This window comes from Dipodomys merriami, unplaced genomic scaffold (assembly GCF_024711535.1).
Source record: "Dipodomys merriami isolate MVZ:Mamm:240054 unplaced genomic scaffold, mDipMer1.0.p SCAF_39, whole genome shotgun sequence".
NCBI lineage: Eukaryota > Metazoa > Chordata > Mammalia > Rodentia > Heteromyidae > Dipodomys > Dipodomys merriami.
In genome coordinates, this window is record NW_027205492.1 from 12,530,273 (window position 1) to 12,536,630 (window position 6,358).

Genomic DNA, 6,358 nt, shown 5'->3' on the forward strand with positions numbered 1-6,358 from the left:
AGCGTTGTTTGTGATGTCTCTCTGGGCCACTCTCCCCTTTTGGAAGCCCTTTCCCGCCCCTTGAGGCCCCCACCTTCTCCCACCTGCTTCTCGATGCAGGCTTTCCGCTGAAATTCCATCGCTCTCTCTTCCTAACTGCTGCCGCCTGGATAGTCACTTTGCCATATTTTTTTTCAAGCTCCATTGCTCACTAATTGTTTCCCGTCTGTTGGTTTTGTGTCCCCAGCTAGACTGCACATTCTTTGAGAGCAGAGCATCTTACATAACACTAGCGTCCCCAAACATGCAGGACCAGGGAGCTCTTTATTACTGCTGTATTGATAAATCCATTGACTCCATCACTGATTGAGTCAGATCCTTCTGCTGATTGCTGTATGTTGTCCTGGGGCACCGAGGAAGGGCTAGAACATGTCATGGTGTAGGGAACTCACGTGGCTCTTCTCTTGCCCATCCATGCCACCCCTACTTAGGTTGGGGTTCTGGCAAAACCACCACCCTGGCCCCATCAAGTTCTGACCTTGAAGTCCTATAGCAGACCATACCTGCTTCAGAGGACTTCCACCGTAGGTTTCTACCCCCAGTTCCTGGAGCTGCGAGCTCCCAAGAAAACGGAGCCCCCAGAGAGGATGGCATGAACTTCACCCAGGGCCCATATCCAGCCATGTTGCCACACATAATTTGATACAAGTTCCTGCTCAATTGGCCTTTATTTTCATCAAGAAGACATGAAGCAGGTTGTCAATCCCATTGGGGTGGAACACATAAGTTCCATCTTATAGAGTCAAGGGAAACGTTTAACTGGGTTCAGAACTGAGCTTCAGAGGAGAGAAGAAAGAAAAAAGAAAAAGAGAGAGCCAGAGGCACGTGCCTATCACAGACAACCCAACCTCGAGGCACAAATTGATTTAGACTGCCAGCTAAGGATGAGCTGGCCTTTCAAAACGAGGGGGGTGTGCCAGCTGGAGACACAAAATCACTACCCTGGGTTTATCTAACCTTCTCATTAACCAAACTCCCCTCAAGGCATCTGAGCTGAGAGATGGCACTGGATTCCATGCAGCAGGTCCTAAAGACCTGCCGGGTGGGCCAGGCACTCATCCCCATACAGTGGATGAGACAGAAGTGAAAGCTGACAACACAGACACAGGGGCATTTCCTGGAAGCTACCTCTGTGTGCCAAGAAGCAGGTGATATCCTGGGAGGGGGGCAGGGAGGGCTCTCTAGGGACAGCAGAGCTTCAGATCACGGTGAGTGGGAATTTTCCCGGGGAAGGGGGTAGGAGTGGAAGCCGGTGTGGCCAGGAGTGCACATCTGATGTACAGCAGGGATAGAAACACCAGGCAGGTTTGGGGGAGAAGGCAAGAGGGAGCTGGGCATAGCCAGGAGGTCCCGGGCACCTCTAGCTTGCAGAGGAAAGGTCCAAGTTCACGTCCTCTCGTACACAAAGCGGACATCTCACCAGCAGAAGCACATGAGTACAGTGATCTTGCGGGTAGAGTGATGGCCTAAGAAAACATTCTGTAGTGAGGTCGGCCACTGGGCATCGCTGGCCTTCCAGGAGAAAGGGACGGTAGGATAAGATGGTGCTGGTGAGGAGGGTGATCTTTAGAAGCCAGGACTTGGGTGCTGTAGTCATGGATGGTACATCCATGGTTTGTGGTAGAGGAGAATAGGTATGAAAGGAACAGACCCATGGGACGGAAGCTCCAAGGACATATGCCCTAGGACAGTGTGGAGGGGATGAAACCCCAGGCTGAGGCAGACATCGGTGCATTTGGACACCCAGCAGCCCTCTTGGTTGGAACACACTGGTTTCAGAAAAGACCAGTTCATGGTGGGTTTGTTTGGATGGCTCTGACACTGGCATCTTCACGAAAGTAGGTTCAGAAGTGGTCATGTGACCTAGGCCTAATCCATGTGATGACTGTTACTTTGCGACCACTGCTTGGGATTTGGTAATCAGGAGCGTCTTGTTGCAACCTTTAGGGCAGGGGAATGCTCTTCCTGTTGGGGTGGTGCCACCGTAGGACAGGAGGTAGAGCTTACAGATCTCCATCAGTAAACTCCTGAGGAGAGATGGCCAGGGAAGGAAACAGAGGAAGGAAGCAAGGGGACAGGTTCCTGGGAACCTGGACACTGCTCTGCTAAGATTTCTTTTATTTACTCGAGCCAATGCATTTGCTTTTCCACTTAAGCCAGTTTGACTTGAGTTCCGTCATGTGTCACCAAAAGGAGTCCTGCACTGCACAGGGGCACATGGCTGAGGAACACCTGCTGGTGACAAAGTCACATGTGGAGAAGACGAGGGTCTAGCCTTGTACCTGTGTGTCAACAAGCAGGTCAGAAATGGTGGCCTGGGGAGGGGGGGAGGGACACAAAGAACAAATGACAACTAGAAATGGCTGAGCTGGCTGCAGCTCAATACCTGCTAGCGTGAACACACAATGATTTCCTTTATATGCCAAGGGGTGAGTCACAGTGGTGAGCCCTGACTCAGCACAGCAACTTCATGTTCCTGCCAAGGGTGACGGTGAAGACAGGAGCTCATGTATCTCACAACACATGTGGCAGCGTGATCGGCGCCCCCCCCTCCCCGCCATAGAGACGCAGATATGTTTTGCTGGCACGTGCTGTTACCAAAGACAGCTCCTTTCTTGGCTTCAGAGACCAAAAACCAGGATGTGAGAGACTGTTTGCATCTCGAGGGTGACCCAGGAGGGGCTCTGAGAACAGTTTCTTTCCCACAACGTGGACAAAAGAGGAATGGATCCAAGTCATAGGAGGGAGTGGGGCCTCCCAAGACCCCCGAGGGAGGGGGGAAGTCAGTGTGCAGGCGGCTCAGTGAGCAGTGGCGAGGCCGGTACAGCGGAAGAACGGTGCTGGAGGCAGACAGAGGACCCTGCCCTCTGCTCCTGCTGTCCACCCAGTGTCTCGTGTGTCTGGGCTTCTCTGGGACCTAATGCATTCAAGCTCATCTTTCTGTGTTATCAATCCATTCATCCATTCCACAAACATTGACTCCAACAGACAGTGGGAGTGGGGGAAGATCCTGAATCTGGAAAGAGGAGTTCCCCAAGCAGAAGGGGAAAGGGTCTGCCTCACAGTAACAAGCAGGTGAGCCAAGTCTTGCAAGCGCAGCGGTGCCACTGGGAAAGGCATTGCAACCGCAGCCGTTCATCTTGAGGGCACTCTTCAGTGGGAGAAGCTAGAAGACTGGCATGCCGAGAGCACTACGGAAACATAAAGGAGGCAAAGCTGATGAAATGCGTGCTCCCGGAATAAATCGGATGTATTCTAACCCAGCCATGTGGTAGCAGCACCAATGGTTTAAGAGAAAGAGGAGAGAAACACTTAAGAGGGAGACTAGTCCATCAATTAACTTAATTTTTTCTGCCAACCAAGAGAGGAGCGTCATTAGTTAATATTAGCTTTCTGCTGTGTGTCGTCTGAGATGGGCTGCCGTGGCCAGAGGGAGCTGTTCTAGGGCCTCCATCAGGCAGTGACATGATCAGATTTGTGCTTTGGAAAGGTCATCTCAGCTGCAGGGTAGAGGATGGATGAAGGGGAAGAGATGTGCGGTTGTTAAGAGGCCATTAGAAAAAAAAAAAGTCACTCATGATGAGAGGAGAATTTGGGCAGAGAGCGTGGGGATGCAACCCCCCGAGGGCAGGTGTTCAGGACCGTCTGCATCCCCAGTGTGGTGGCGAGGCCCAGCCAGCACTGATGCACTTTTAGAAACACTGATGGGTTGAATCGTCTGGAATTAAAAGCGAACGGGGCGGGGGGGGGGGGGGAGGGAGGGAGAGGGGGTAGGGACCAAACAAAATGGATGCCTCTTTGGAGTCTCTGCTGGGGAGAGAGGTGTCAGAGCTGAAGACAAGCAGCAGCATGGTGGCATTTTCTGGGGTTTGCAGGCTGGTGTGGGTAGATGGAATGGACCCAGAGCTGCTGTTTCCCACATCTGCCTGGTGTGTCAGATCTGTGCAAATGAGACATTTCTTAGACCTGGGGGCTGTTGTTGCTCATTGTGGTAAAAGAAGGAGCATCTGGCTTTCTACAGGCACGAAGAGACCCAAGTTCCAAGGTGTCCATTCGAGACTGGTTAAGCCCCTCTTCTCCGAGAGACAGCACATGGCAGGCACATCTGGATTCCCAAGCCACTGAACAGGAATCTGGAAAATGTGCTTGGAGAGCGTTCAGTTCCCACAACCCCGTTCTCTTCTTTGCAGTCTGTGATGCCTTCCAGGGAGCGTGGAGCCCACATGAGCTTTCTCCCCTAGCAGAGCTGCAGCAATTATAAATCATACTGTATTATTACACGAGGAGAGAGCGCATTCCAAACCAGCCCTCTCTCATGGAAACTTCCGCACCACAGGCTGCACGTCTCCCATACAAACCCTTTCACCTCACCACCAGCTTGTCGGCACTGGAAGACCTCTTCCTGCCCTGCCGAAGGCTGGCTTCAAAGAGACAAGCCTGTGGCGACAGCTCCCTTTGGCATTGATCAGGTCAGTGACAAGCAAACAAGCACTTGTCCCCCAAGGGGGACTTCTTGGAGACATTGGCAAAATGTTCGAAAGTGGGGACAAGAACCAAGAAACAGGACACTGCAGCTCCATAAGCACAGAAAGCATTGCAGCGCTCCTTCCCAGGCCAAGAATGAGTCACGGTGAGAGCTTTTAAAATCTAAAACCATCAACCTAGATTTCAATTCCAAGGAAAGGAAACACATACTTGGCCATGAGGGAATGCTTAAAAAAAAAAAAATAAAACAACAACAATAAAAAAAAACACAAAAAAAAACAGTTTAAGCCACTTGACAGGAAAATCAAACAGCCAAGGAAGATTGAGATGCAATGATTTACATCCTTCCCCAGCTCCCTTCCTGCGTGGGTCAGGGCAAATATGGATGTGATTGCACACGGCGTGTGTGACCTCTCCAGGGCTGTCTTCTTCCCTTAGTTCATACTATTTCACACTCCCAATCTCTCGCCTGGACATGGTCAGGGCATAAAGCTGTCTTCTGATTGCTTGCTGTTCCCATGGCTTCTTCACCATCCATCTCCCTGCACATGGGCTCTCACATGGCTTTAGGGTGGCTGTTTGGAGAGCAGGAAGAATTTTCTTCCATTATTTCTGTGGACAAACACTGTCCATTCCTCTCAAAGAAACGCAAGCTTGACTGATGTCCTATATGTACGGCAGAGACTGTCCCCACAATAAACATTTAAGGCTAAACCAAGAAGAGTGACCACCAAGTGGTGGGAATTATCGTTAAGCTCCCCGAATGGAGGGGATGAGTGAATACCACCTCTATACTATTTGTTCAGCACCTGATGGTTTACAAAGTGCTTTCACTGATCTGATTTGATCTTCACAAGAACCCCAGAGAGGGGGACAGGGCGTGGATTGTGGGGATTATGAAAGCCGCACTTGTTGTTGTTCTTTAAAGGCTTAAGCGACACTGGAGAGAGGTCAGAGGGTTTGGGGACTGAACCTCAGGTCTCTCAATCATTCATGCAGGCACATATTTAAAAGGCATTTATCCGAGCCTGCGACAAGCCCGATGAGATGGCAGCGCAGAACAAAGATGACTAAAACGCCGTCCCTGCAGGAGGATCAGGTTCTGGCCAGATGTAAACAAGCCCCTGCCTGGCAAGGGCGGGAGGGCTCCCGGGGCCGCGCGGGCCGGGCCCGGGCCCGCGGCTCCACCGCGCCAGCCCGAGCCCCGCCCGGCTGTCGTTCGCTAGCTCGGCTCCGGGGGCGAGCGCAGAGGAGGGGGCTCGGCCACGTGATCGGGGAGGGGGGGTCTGCCTCTGCCGGGGACCGGCGGCGGCCCGCCGCGGGTTTCTCCCTCCCGGAGCTGCGGTGGCCGGCGGTCCCCGCGAGGCCTTGCCCTTATCCGCACAAGCCAGGCGGGGGGCCGCCGTCGGGGGAGGGGGCGTCGTCCCCGCGCCCTTCGAGGGCGGTCCAGCGGCCGGCCTCCGCCGTGGTCCCCGCGCTCGCGACGGCGCGGGCCTCGGCTCCCTCCCTCCCGCTCGTCGTGCTGTTTCCACGAACACGTTTCACACGCGTGTCCAGTTCCACCACGGACGCCAGCGCGGGGCTGCGGGGCTGGTGCCAGGCCCGGAGCCCGCACGTGTGCGCCAAGCCGGCCCCACGCAGACCCCAGGGCGGCGGGGGCCTCCCGCCTCTCCAATCACCCGCCCGACGGTGCGGGGCCGGGGCCCAGATCTTGGGGGCGCGGGCTTGGTCAGGAGACCCAGCTTTTTTAGGGGGGTGGGATCTGGGGGTGCCAAGTTCTCAGGGAACTTTGCTACTTGAGGTGCGCAGCCCTGCAGTGCCGAGGGCGCGGGCT